Source organism: Scyliorhinus torazame, chromosome 19 (assembly GCF_047496885.1).
Source record: "Scyliorhinus torazame isolate Kashiwa2021f chromosome 19, sScyTor2.1, whole genome shotgun sequence".
NCBI lineage: Eukaryota > Metazoa > Chordata > Chondrichthyes > Carcharhiniformes > Scyliorhinidae > Scyliorhinus > Scyliorhinus torazame.
Window position 1 is genome coordinate 14,280,237 of NC_092725.1, and position 14,541 is coordinate 14,294,777.

Consider the following 14,541-nt stretch of genomic DNA (forward strand, 5'->3'; position numbering starts at 1 on the left):
AGCACGGAGATAGATACAGAGTAAAGCTCCCTCTACAGTATCCCCATCAAACACTCCCAGGACAGGTACAGCACGGGGTTAGATACAGAGTAAAGCTCCCTCTACACTGTCCCCATCAAACACTCCCAGGACAGGTACAGCACGGGGTTAGATACAGGGTAAAGCTCCCTCTACACTGTCCCCATCAAACACTCCCAGGACATGTACAGCACGGAGTTAAATACAGAGTAAAGCTCCCTCTACACTGTCCCCATCAAACACTCCCATGACAGGTACAGCACGGGGTTAGAAACAGAGTAAAGCTCCCTCTACACTGTCCCCATCAAACACTCCCAGGACGGGTACAGCACGGGGTTAGATACAGGGTAAAGCTCCTTCTACACTGTCCCCATCAAACACTGCCAGGACAGGTACAGCACGGGGTTAGATACAGAGTAAAGCTCCCTCTACACTGTCCCCATCAAACACTCCCAGGACAGGTACAGCACGGGGTTAGATACAGAGTAAAGCTCCCTCTACACTGTCCCCATCAAACACTCCCAGGACAGGTACAGCACGGGGTTAGATACAGAGTAAAGCTCCCTCTACACTGTCCCCATCAAACACTCCCAGGACAGGTACAGACAGGGTTAGATACAGAGTAAAGCTCCCTCTACACTGTCCCCATCAAACACTCCCAGGACAGGTACAGCACGGGGTTAGATACAGAGTAAAACTCCCTCTACACTGTCCCCATCAAACACTCCCAGGACAGGTACAGCACGGGGTTAGATACAGGGTAAAGCTCCCTCTACACTGTCCCCATCAAACACTCCCAGGACATGTACAGCACGGAGTTAAATACAGAGTAAAGCTCCCTCTACACTGTCCCCATCAAACACTCCCAGGACAGGTACCGCACGGGGTTAGATACAGAGTAAAGCTCCCTCTACACTGTCCCCATCAAACACTCCCAGGACAGGTGCAGCACGGGTTAGATACAGAGTAAAGCCCCCTCTACACTGTCCCCATCAAACACTCCCAGGACAGGTACAGCACGGGGTTAGATACAGAGTAAAGCTCCCTCTACACTGTCCCCAGCAAACACTCCCAGGACAGGTACAGCACGGGGTTAGAAACAAAGTAAAGCTCCCTCTACACTGTCCCCATCAAACACTCCCAGGACAGGTACCGCACGGGGTTAGATACAGAGTAAAGCTCCCTCTACACTGTCCCCATCAAACACTCCCAGGACAGGTACAGCACGGGGTTAGATACAGAGTAAAGCTCCCTCTACACTGTCCCCAGCAAACACTCCCAGGACAGGTACAGCACGGGGTTAGAAACAGAGTAAAGCTCCCTCTACACTGTCCACATCAAACACTCCCAGGACAGGTACAGCACGGGGTTAGATACAGAGTAAAGCTCCCTCTACACTGTCCCCATCAAACACTCCCAGGACAGGTACAGCACGGGGTTAGATACAGAGTAAAGCTCCCTCTACACTGTCCCCATCAAACACTCCCAGGACAGGTACAGCACGGGGTTAGAAACAGAGTAAAGCTCCCTCTACACTGTCCCCATCAAACACTCCCAGGACAGGTACAGCACGGGGTTAGATACAGAGTAAAGCTCCCTCTACACTGTCCCCATCAAACACTCCCAGGACAGGTACAGCACGGGGTTAGATACAGAGTAAAGCTCCCTCTACACTGTCCCCATCAAACACTCCCAGGACGGGTACAGCACGGGGTTAGATACAGAGTAAAGCTCCCTCTACACTGTCCCCATCAAACACTCCCAGGACAGGTACAGCACGGGGTTAGATACAGGGTAAAGCTCCCTCTACACTGTCCCCATCAAACACTCCCAGGACAGGTACAGCACGGGGTTAGATACAGAGTAAAGCTCCCTCTACACTGTCCCCATCAAACACTCCCAGGACAGGTACAGCACGGGGTTAGATACAGAGTAAAGCTCCCTCTACACTGTCCCCATCAAACACTCGCAGGACGGGTACAGCACGGGGTTAGATACAGAGTAAAGCTCCCTCTACACTGTCCCCATCAAACACTCCCAGGACAGGTACAGCACGGGGTTAGATACAGAGTAAAGCTCCCTCTACACTGTCCCCATCAAACACTCCCAGGACAGGTACAGCACGGGGTTAGATACAGAGCAAAGCTCCCTCTACACTGTCCAAATTGAAAATCTAAGTTCTGTCTGTTTCAGGGCCTTCAGGCATCTGAAACACATCTTGCAGTTGTGTTCTGGAGAAAGAGGGGAGAGATTAAGAGGCAGCGAGTTGATGCAGTTATTGAGTGCGTCCTCCAGCGTTGTCTCCTCACTCTAAAGTGTGTGGGAGCAGGACCATCGCTCATTCGTTTCCCTCATAGCGATATCCAAGCGGCGGAGTCGCTCCAAACAGATCGCGGTTTTTGACTAAGGGAAAGAAGGGGATCATGTTGTCATCTGCCCTGTGCCCAATGGGAAGGGGACCTGCTGGGTAGCTGCTGGTATTATGAAGTCTCCACCACTGGTCCAAGATCCTGCAAAGATCAAGAGGAGAGGTGTTGAGGCCCGTTCGGCTGTCTTTTCAATTGTCCCTCTGGTCTCCCCTGTTTATGGAGTGTAAACTGCTGCTCGCGCTCCCCGGGGGTCAGGTTGGATAAACCTGTCCAATGCAGGGAGGCCAATCTTTAGAATTGTCGAACCTGGAGAGCTTTGGCTGAGTAGATTGTGAGGGGATCCACTGTTCGTGGGGAAAGTCGGGGGGGGAGGGGGGTAGGAGGTGGGGAACAATTGTCATGTGGGGCGTCCTGTCTAATGAGCTGTCGCCTGCTTCAAAGCTTGGACTAGTTCGAGCCCTGCCCTGCCTGACATTTCCTGCGCACCGGAATGGGACTGGATCAGAAAATGCAACGTCTGGTTTCTAGGGAAACTGATGCTAGTTGAAACCAGGCCGGAGACCAGAACCGTCGGTGATGCAGGCCGCCACGTGGCAGCATCGAGGCCAGTCAACGTGCAACCGGGATCCATGAAGTGGAAAAGGGGGCGGGATTCTCCGACCCCCCCGCCGGGTTTGAGAATCGCCAGGGGCTGGCGTGAGTCCCGCCCCCGCTGGTTGCCGAATTCTCCGGCACCGGAGATTCGGCGGGGGCGGGAATCGCGCCGCGCCGGTTGGCGGCCCCCCACCCCCCCCCCCCCGGCGATTCTCCAGCCCGCGATGGGCCGAAGTCCCGCTGCTGGAACGCCTGTCCCGCCGGTGTGGATTAAACCACCTCTATTACCGGCGGGATAAGGCGGCGCGGGCGGGCTCCGGGGTCCTGGGGGGGCGCGGGGCGATCTGGCCCCGGGGGGGTGCCCCCACGGTGGCCTGGCCCGCGATCGGGGCCCGCCGATCCGCGGGCGGGCCTGTGCCGTGTGGGCACTCTTTTCCTTCCGCCTTCGCCACGGTCTCCACCATGGCGGAGGCGGAAGAGACCCCCTCCACTGCGCATGCGCGGGGATGCCGTGAGCGGCCGCTAACGCTCCCGTGCATGCGCCGCCCGGCAATGTCATTTCCGCGCCAGCTGGCGGGGCGTAAATTAGTCCGGCGCGGGCCTAGCCCCTCAAGGTTAGGGCTCGGCCCCCCAAGATGCGGAGGATTCCGCACCTTTGGGGCGGCGCACTGCCGGACTGATTTGCGCCGTTTTTGGGCGGCGCATGTTGGGCGGCAAAGTAGCACAGTGGTTAGCACTGTTGCTTCACAGCGTCCGGGATCGGGGTTCGATCCCCGGCTTGGGTCCCTGTCTGCGCGGAGTCTGCACGTTCTCCCCGTGTCTGCGTGGGGTTTCCTCCGGGAGCTCCGGTTTCCTCCCACAAGTCCCGAAAGACGCGCTGTTAGGTGAGTTGGACATTCTGGATTCTCCCTCTGTGTACCTGAACAGGCGCCGGAATGTGGCGACTAGGGGATTTTCACAGTAACGTCATTGCAGTGCTAATGTAAGGCAACTTGCGTCACCAATAAAGATTATCATTAACAGGTCTGTTGTGGGCATTGCTGAGGGGTTCCTGGAGTAGGACGCCATTTTGGGATAGATTAGGGTCAAAGGACAACCCTTTGAGGTCGGAGGACAATCTGTGGCTAAGCCTTTGAAGGAAAGGGACTGGAATTCACCCTGTGGATGGTCAGATTCGGGATGGGTTTAATCGCTGGGATTTGATTTGAATACAGAGCGGGACGCTCAGTCAGTCCGCGATCGCTTTCTTTAACCTCCTCAGTTCAAAACCCGTGTTCATCACCACAGTGATGCAATGTCGGCCACGGGGTCAGGCAGGGAGATAGGCCCAGAAATCACCCCAGCAGAGAGAGGAGTCGGACCCTGAACTGGCCCCAGTCAGATTCACGCTGCCCATTCACCTTCTGAACCAATCTTGACACCGAAGACTCCAGGGCAGCGGTCACACAGACGTGTAAACGCACATTGTAGGCTGGAGCGAGGAAGAGTGAGAGTAGAGGCTCGAATGTTGTTTCCATCACGCGGCTGACGAGGAATCTCTCTCGCTCGTCCCGCCTGCCATTGAGGGTTGAAACAATTTCCAAGTTGGTTCTGAAGCTGACTGACCACATTATCAACACAACGTCCTAGGAAGGTCCGACAGACAGAGACTCAAACCCAGAGCTCTGCGTCAGAGACGAGCAACGCGAGACAATATCCCACCATGCCTCCTAAATTGTCCAGAGCTCAAAACAGCCCTCCGAGAGTGGTCTAACCGGACCTGAACTGTACACAGTGCTCCCAGTGTGGTCTAACCAGACCAGAACTGTACACAGCGCTCCCAGTGTGGTCTAACCAGACCAGAACTGTACACAGTGCTCCCAGTGTGGTCTAACCAGACCAGAACTGTACACAGCACTCCCAGTGTGGTCTAACCAGACCAGAATTGTACACAGTGCTCCCAGTGTGGTCTAACCAGACCAGAACTGTACACAGTGCTCCCAGTGTGGTCTAACCAGACCAGAACTGTACACAGTGCTCCCAGTGTGGTTTAACCAGACCAGAACTGTACACAGCACTCCCCGTGTGGTCTAACCAGACCAGAACTGTACACAATGCTCCCAGTGTGGTCTAACCAGACCAGAACTGTACACAGTGCTCCCAGTATGGTCTAACCAGACCAGAACTGTACACAGTGCTCCCAGTGTGGTCTAACCAGACCAGAACTGTACAGAGTCCTCCCAGTGTGGTCTAACCAGGCCAGAACTATACACAGTGTTCCCAGTGTGGTCTAACCAGACCAGAACTGTACACAGTGCTCCCAGTGAGGTCTAACTGGCCTAGAACTGTACACAGTGCTCCCAGTGTGGTCTAACCAGACCAGAACTGTACACAGGGCTCCCAGTGTGGTCTTACCAGACCAGAACTGTACAGAGTCCTCCCAGTGTGGTCTAAGCAGACCAGAACTGTACACAGTGCTCCCAGTGTGGTCTAACCAGACCAGAACTGTACACAGTCCTCCCAGTATGGTCTAACCAGGCCAGAACTGTACACAGTGCTCCCAGTGTGGTCTAAGCAGACCAGCACTGTATACAGTGCTCCCAGTGTGGTCTAACCAGACCAGAACTATACACAGTGCTCCCAGTGTGGTCTAACCAGACCAGAACTGTACACAGTGCTCCCAGTGAGGTTTAACCAGACCACAACTATACACAGTGCTGCCAGTGTGGTCTAACCAGACCAGAACTGTACACAGTGCTGCCAGTGTGGTCTAACCAGACAAGAACTGTACACAGTGCTCCCAGTGTGGTCTCACCAGACCAGAACTGTACACAGCGCTCCCAATGTGGTGTAAACAGACCAGAACTGTACACATAACTCCCAGTGTGGTCTATCCAGACCAGAACTGTATACAGTGCTCCCAGTGTGGTCTAACCAGACCAGTACTGTACACAGTGCTCCCAGTGTGGTCTAACCAGACCAGTACTGTACACAGTGCTCCCAGTGTGGTCTAACCAGACCAGAACTGTACACAGCGCTCCCAGTGGGGTCTAACCAGACCAGTACTGTACACAGCGCTCCCAGTGTGGTCTAACCAGAACAGAACTGTACACAGCGCTCCCAGTATGGTCTAACCAGACCAGTACTGTACACAGCGCTCCCAGTGTGGTCTAACCAGAACAGAACTGTACACAGTGCTCCCCGTGTGGTCTAACCAGGTTAGAACTGTACACAGTGCTCCCAGTTTGGTCTAACCAGACGAGAACTGTACACAGTGCTCCCAGTGGGAATAACCAGATCAGAACTGTACACAGAGCTCCCAGTGTGGTCTAACCAGACCAGAACTGTACTCAGCGCTCCCAGTGTGGTCTAACCAGACCAGTACTGTCCACAGCGCTGCCAGTGTGGTCTAACCAGACCAGTACTGTACACAGTGCTCCCAGTGTGGTCTAACCAGACCAGAACTGTACACAGTGCTCCCAGTGTGGTCTAACCGGACCAGTACTGTACACAGTGCTCCCAGTGTGGTCTAACCAGACCAGAACTGTGCACAGTGCTCCCAGTGTGGTCTAACCGGACCAGTACTGTGCACAGCACTCCCAGTGTGGTATAACCAGACCTGAACTGTACACAGTGCTCCCAGTGTGGTCTAACCAGACCAGTACCGTACACAGTGCTGCCAGAGTGGTCTAACCAGACCAGAACTGTACACAGTGCTCTCAGTGTGGTCTAACCAGACCAGTACCGTACACAGTGCTGCCAGAGTGGTCTAACCAGACCAGAACTGTACACAGTGCACCCAGTGTGGTCTAACCAGACCAGAACTGTACACAGTGCTCCCAGTGTGGTCTTACCAGACCAGAACTGTACACAGTGCTCCCAGTGTGGACTAACCAGACCACAACTATACACAGTGCTCCCAGTGTGGTCTAACCAGACCAGAACTGTACACAGTGCTGCCAGTGTGGTCTAACCAGACCAGAACTGTACACAGTGCTCCCAGTGTGGTCTCACCAGACCAGAACTGTACACAGCGCTCCCAATGTGGTGTAACCAGACCAGAACTGTACACAGCACTCCCAGTGTGGTCTATCCAGACCAGAACTGTATACAGTGCTCCTAGTGTGGTCTAACCAGACCAGTACTGTACACAGTGCTCCCAGTGTGGTCTAACCAGACCAGTACTGTACACAGTGCTCCCAGTGTGGTCTAACCAGACCAGAACTCTACACAGTGCTCCCAGTGCGGTCTAACCAGACCAGAACTGTACACAGCGCACCCAGTGTGGTCAAACCAGACCAGAACTGTACACAGTGCTCCCAGTATTGTCTAACCAGACCAGTATTGTACACAGTGCTCCCAGTGTGGTCTAACCAGACCAGAACTGTACTCAGCGCTCCCAGTGTGGTCTAACCAGACCAGTACTGTCCACAGCGCTGCCAGTGTGGTCTAACCAGACCAGTACTGTACACAGTGCTCCCAGTGTGGTCTAACCAGACCAGAACTGTACACAGTGCTCCCAGTGTGGTCTAACCGGACCAGTACTGTACACAGTGCTCCCAGTGTGGTCTTACCAGACCAGAACTGTGCACAGTGCTCCCAGTGTGGACTAACCAGACCACAACTATACACAGTGCTCCAAGTGTGGTCTAACCAGACCAGAACTGTACACAGTGCTGCCAGTGTGGTCTAACCAGACCAGAACTGTACACAGTGCTCCCAGTGTGGTCTCACCAGACCAGAACTGTACACAGCGCTCCCAATGTGGTGTAACCAGACCAGAACTGTACACAGCACTCCCAGTGTGGTCTATCCAGACCAGAACTGTATACAGTGCTCCTAGTGTGGTCTAACCAGACCAGTACTGTACACAGTGCTCCCAGTGTGGTCTAACCAGACCAGTACTGTACACAGTGCTCCCAGTGTGGTCTAACCAGACCAGAACTCTACACAGTGCTCCCAGTGCGGTCTAACCAGACCAGAACTGTACACAGCGCACCCAGTGTGGTCAAACCAGACCAGAACTGTACACAGTGCTCCCAGTATTGTCTAACCAGACCAGTATTGTACACAGTGCTCCCAGTGTGGTCTAACCAGAACAGAACTGTACACAGTGCTCCCAGTGTGGTCTAACCAGACCAGAACTGTACAGAGTGCTCCCAGTGTGGTCTAACCAGACCAGAACTGTACACAGCGCTCCCAGTGTGGTCTAACCAGACCAGTACTGTACATAGCGCTCCCAGTGTGGTCTAACCAGACCAGAACTGTACACAGTGCTCCAAATGCGGTCTAACCAGACCAGAACTGTACACAGTGCTCCCAGAGTGGTCTAACCAGACCAGAACTGTACACAGTGCTCCCAGTGTGGTTTAACCAGACCAGAACTGTACACAGCGCTCCCAGTGTGGCCTAACCAGAGCAGAACTGTACACAGTGCTCCCAGTGTGGTCTAACCAGACCAGTACTGTACACAGCCCTCCCAGTGTGGTCTAACCAGACCCGAACTGTACACAGTGCTCCCAGTGTGGTCTAACCAGACCAGAACTGTACACAGCGCTCCCAGTGTGGCCTAACCAAACCAGAACTGTACACAGTGCTGCCAGTGTGGTCTAACCAGAGGAGAAATGTACACAGCGCTCCCAGTGTGGTCTAACCAGACCAGAGCTGTACACAGTGCTCCCAGTGTGGTCTAACCAGACCAGAACTGTACACAGAGCTCCCAGTGTGGTCTAACCAGACCAGTACAGTGCACAGTGCTCCCCGTGTGGTCTAACCAGATTAGAACTGTACACAGTGCTCCCAGTGTGGTCTAACCAGACCAGAACTGTACACAGTGCTCCCAGTGGGAATAACCAGACCAGAACTGTACACAGAGCTCCCAGTGTGGTCTAACCAGACCAGAACTGTACTCAGTGCTCCCAGTGTGGTCTAACCAGACCAGTACTGTACACAGCGCTCCCAGTGTGGTCTAACCAGACCAGAACTGTACACAGCGCTCCCAGTGTGGTCTAACCAGACCAGAACTGTACACAGTGCTCCCAGGGTGGTCTAACCGGACCAGAACTCTACACAGTGCTCCCAGTGTGGTCTAACCAGACCAGAACTGTACACAGAGCTCCCAGTGTGGTCTAACCAGACCAGAACTGTACACAGTGCTCCCAGTGTGGTCTAACAGGACCAGAACTCTACACAGTGCTCCCAGTGTGGTCTAACCAGACCAGTACCGTACACAGTGCTCCCAGTGTGGTCTAACCAGACCAGTACTGTACACAGCGCTCCCAGTGTGGTCTAACCAGACCAGAACTGTACACAGTGCTCCCAGTGTGATCTAACCAGACCAGAACTGTACACAGTGCTCCCAGTGTGGTCTAATCAGACCAGTATTGTACACAGCGCTCCCACTGTGGTCTAACCAGACCAGAACTGTACACAGTGCTCCCAGTGTGGTCTAACCAGACCAGAACTGTACACAGCGCTCCCAGTGTGGTCTAACCGGACCAGTACTGTACACAGCGCTCCCAGTGTGGTCTAACCAGACCAGAACTGTACACAGCACTCCCAGTGTGGTCTATCCAGACCAGAACTGTACACAGTGCTCCCAGTGTGTTCTCACCAGACTAGAACTGTACACAGCGCTCTCAATGTTGTGTAACCAGACCAGAACTGTACACAGCACTCCCAGTGTGGTCTAACCAGACCAGAACTGTATACAGTGCTCCCAGTGTGGTCTAACTAGACCAGTACTGTACACAGTGCTCCCAGTGTGGTCTAACCAGACCAGTACTGTACACAGTGCTCCCCGTGTGGTCTAACCAGACCAGAACTGTACACAGCGCTCCCACTGTGGGCTAACCAGACCAGAACTGTACACAGTCCTCCCAGTGTGGTCTAATCAGACCAGAACTGTACACAGTGCTCCCAGTGTGGTCTAACCAGACCAGTACTGTACACAGCGCTCCCAGTGTGGTCTAACCAGACCAGTACTGTACACAGTGCTCCCAGTGTGGTCTAACAAGACCAGAACTGTACACAGTGCTCCCAGTGTGGTCTAACCAGACCAGAACTGTACACAGCGCTCCCAGTGTGGTCTAACCAGACCAGAAATGTACACAGTGCTCCCAGTGTGGTCTAACCAGACCAGTACTGCACACAGCGCTCCCAGTGTGGTCTAACCAGACCAGAACTGTACACAGTGCTCCCAGTGTGGTCTAACCAGACCAGAACTGTACACAGTGCTCCCAGTGTGGTCTAACCAGACCAGAACTATGCACAGTGCTCCCAGTGTGGTCTAACCGGACCAGTACTGTACACAGCGCTCCCAGTGTGGTATAACCAGACCTGAACTGTACACAGTGCTGCCAGAGTGCTCTAACCAGACCAGTACTGTACACAGTGCTGCCAGAGTGGTCTAACCAGACCAGAACTGTACACAGTGCTCCCAGTGTGGTCTCACCAGACCAGAACTGTACACAGTGCTCCCAGTGTGGTCTAACCAGAGGAGAAATGTACACAGTGCTGCCAGAGTGGTCTAACCAGACCAGAACTGTACACAGTGCTGCCAGAGTGGTCTAACCAGACCAGAACTGTACACAGTGCTCCCAGAGTGGTCTAACCAGACCAGAACTGTACACAGTGCTCCCAGTGTGGTCTTACCAGACCAGAACTGTACACAGTGCTCCCAGTGTGGACTAACCAGACCACAACTGTACACAGTTCTCCCAGTGTGGTCTAACCAGACCAGAACCATACACAGTGCTGCGAGTGTGGTCTAACCAGACCAGAACTGTACACAGTGCTCCCAGTGTGGTCTCACCAGGCCAGAACTGTACACAGCGCGCCCAATGTGGTGTAACCAGACCAGAACTGTACACAGCACTCCCAGTGTGGTCTATCCAGACCAGAACTGTATACAGTGCTCCCAGTGTGGTCTAACCAGACCAGTACTGTACACAGTGCTGCCAGTGTGGTCTAACCAGAGGAGAAATGTACACAGCGCTCCCAGTGTGGTCTAACCAGACCAGAGCTGTACACAGTGCTCCCAGTGTGGTCTAACCAGACCAGAACTGTACACAGAGCTCCCAGTGTGGTCTAACCAGACCAGTACAGTACACAGTGCTCCCCGTGTGGTCTAACCAGATTAGAACTGTACACAGTGCTCCCAGTGTGGTCTAACCAGACCAGAACTGTACACAGTGCTCCCAGTGGGAATAACCAGACCAGAACTGTACACAGAGCTCCCAGTGTGGTCTAACCAGACCAGAACTGTACTCAGCGCTCCCAGTGTGGTCTAACCAGACCAGTACTGTCCAAGCGCTCCCAGTGTGGTCTAACCAGACCAGTACTGTACACAGTGCTCACAGTGTGGTCTAACCAGACCAGAACTGTACACAGCGCTCCCAGTGTGGTCTAACCAGACCAGAACTGTACACAGTGCTCCCAGGGTGGTCTAACCGGACCAGAACTCTACACAGTGCTCCCAGTGTGGTCTAACCAGACCAGAACTGTACACAGAGCTCCCAGTGTGGTCTAACAAGACCAGAACTGTACACAGTGCTCCCAGTGTGGTCTAACAGGACCAGAACTCTACACAGTGCTCCCAGTGTGGTCTAACCAGTCCAGTACCGTACACAGTGCTCCCAGTGTGGTCTAACCAGACCAGTACTGTACACAGCGCTCCCAGTGTGGTCTAACCAGACCAGAACTGTACACAGTGCTCCCAGTGTGATCTAACCAGACCAGAACTGTACACAGTGCTCCCAGTGTGGTCTAATCAGACCAGTATTGTACACAGCGCTCCCACTGTGGTCTAACCAGACCAGAACTGTACACAGTGCTCCCAGTGTGGTCTAACCAGACCAGAACTGTACACAGCGCTCCCAGTGTGGTCTAACCGGACCAGTACTGTACACAGCGCTCCCAGTGTGGTCTAACCAGACCAGAACTGTACACAGCACTCCCAGTGTGGTCTATCCAGACCAGAACTGTACACAGTGCTCCCAGTGTGTTCTCACCAGACTAGAACTGTACACAGCGCTCTCAATGTTGTGTAACCAGACCAGAACTGTACACAGCACTCCCAGTGTGGTCTAACCAGACCAGAACTGTATACAGTGCTCCCAGTGTGGTCTAACCAGACCAGTACTGTACACAGTGCTCCCAGTGTGGTCTAACAAGACCAGAACTGTACACAGTGCTCCCAGTGTGGTCTAACCAGACCAGAACTGTACACAGCGCTCCCAGTGTGGTCTAACCAGACAAGAAATGTACACAGTGCTCCCAGTGTGGTCTAACCAGACCAGTACTGCACACAGCGCTCCCAGTGTGGTCTAACCAGACCAGAACTGTACACAGTGCTCCCAGTGTGGTCTAACCAGACCAGAGCTGTACACAGCGCTCCCAGTGTGGTCTAACCAGACCAGAACTGTACACAGTGCTCCCAGTGTGGTCTAACCAGACCAGAACTATGCACAGTGCTCCCAGTGTGGTCTAACCGGACCAGTACTGTACACAGCGCTCCCAGTGTGGTATAACCAGACCTGAACTGTACACAGTGCTGCCAGAGTGCTCTAACCAGACCAGTACTGTACACAGTGCTGCCAGAGTGGTCTAACCAGACCAGAACTGTACACAGTGCTCCCAGTGTGGTCTCACCAGACCAGAACTGTACACAGTGCTCCCAGTGTGGTCTAACCAGAGGAGAAATGTACACAGTGCTTCCAGAGTCGTCTAACCAGACCAGAACTGTACACAGTGCTGCCAGAGTGGTCTAACCAGACCAGAACTGTACACAGTGCTCCCAGAGTGGTCTAACCAGACCAGAACTGTACACAGTGCTCCCAGTGTGGTCTTACCGGACCAGAACTGTACACAGTGCTCCCAGTGTGGACTAACCAGACCAGAACTGTACACAGTGCTCCCAGTGTGGTCTAACCAGACCAGAACTATACACAGTGCTGCGAGTGTGGTCTAACCAGACCAGAACTGTACACAGTGCTCCCAGTGTGGTCTCGCCAGGCCAGAACTGTACACAGCGCTCCCAATGTGGTGTAACCAGACCAGAACTGTACACAGCACTCCCAGTGTGGTCTATCCAGACCAGAACTGTATACAGTGCTCCCAGTGTGGTCTAACCAGACCAGTACTGTACACAGTGCTCCCAGTGTGGTCTAACCAGACCAGTACTGTACACAGTGCTCCCAGTGTGGTCTAACCAGACCAGAACTGTACACAGTGCTCCCAGTGCGGTCTAACCAGACCAGAACTGTACACAGCGCACCCAGTGTGGTCAAACCAGACCAGAACTGTACACAGTGCTCCCAGTATGGTCTAACCAAACCAGTACTGTACACAGCGCTCCCAGTGTGGTCTAACCAGAACAGAGCTGTACACAGCGCTCCCAGTGTGGTCTAATCAGACCAGAACTGTACACAGTGCTCCCAGTGTGGTCTAACCAGACCAGTACTGTACACAGCGCTCCCAGTGTGGTCTAACCAGACCAGTACTGTACACAGTGCTCCCAGTGTTGTCTAACAAGACCAGAACTGTACACAGTGCTCCCAGTGTGGTCTAACCAGACCAGAACTGTACACAGCGCTCCCAGTGTGGTCTAACCAGACCAGAAATGTACACAGTGCTCCCAGTGTGGTCTAACCAGACCAGTACTGCACACAGCGCTCCCAGTGTGGTCTAACCAGACCAGAACTGTACACAGTGCTCCCAGTGTGGTCTAACCAGACCAGAACTGTACACAGCGCTCCCAGTGTGGTCTAACCAGACCAGAACTGTACACAGTGCTCCCAGTGTGGTCTAACCAGACCAGAACTATGCATAGTGCTCCCAGTGTGGTCTAACCGGACCAGTACTGTACACAGCGCTCCCAGTGTGGTATAACCAGACCTGAACTGTACACAGTGCTGCCAGAGTGCTCTAACCAGACCAGTACTGTACACAGTGCTGCCAGAGTGGTCTAACCAGACCAGAACTGTACACAGTGCTCCCAGTGTGGTCTCACCAGACCAGAACTGTACGCAGTGCTCCCAGTGTGGTCTAACCAGAGGAGAAATGTACACAGTGCTGCCAGAGTGGTCTAATCAGACCAGAACTGTACACAGTGCTGCCAGAGTGGTCTAACCAGACCAGAACTGTACACAGTGCTCCCAGAGTGGTCTAACCAGACCAGAACTGTACACAGTGCTCCCAGTGTGGTCTTACCAGACCAGAACTGTACACAGTGCTCCCAGTGTGGACTAACCAGACCAGAACTGTACACAGTGCTCCCAGTGTGGTCTAACCAGACCAGAACTATACACAGTGCTGCGAGTGTGGTCTAACCAGACCAGAACTGTACACAGTGCTCCCAGTGTGGTCTCACCAGGCCAGAACTGTACACAGCGCTCCCAATGTGGTGTAACCAGACCAGAACTGTACACAGCACTCCCAGTGTGGTCTATCCAGACCAGAACTGTATACAGTGCTCCCAGTGTGGTCTAACCAGACCAGTACTGTACACAGTGCTCCCAGTGTGGTCTAACCAGACCAGTACTGTACACAGTGCTCCCAGTGTGGTCTAACCAGACCAGAA

General features: G+C 53.6%; 1 long non-coding RNA gene across 1 annotated transcript in view; it reads right to left on the minus strand.

Moving 5' to 3' along the window:
- Positions 1-255: 255 nt before the first annotated feature.
- LOC140395859 (uncharacterized) overlaps positions 256-14,541 on the minus strand; it is a 124,950-nt gene continuing 110,664 nt past the window's right edge. Inside the window, exon 3 of the long non-coding RNA XR_011936338.1 lies at positions 256-2,528. This is a non-coding gene — a long non-coding RNA (uncharacterized lncRNA). The remainder of the gene's footprint in view (positions 2,529-14,541) is intronic.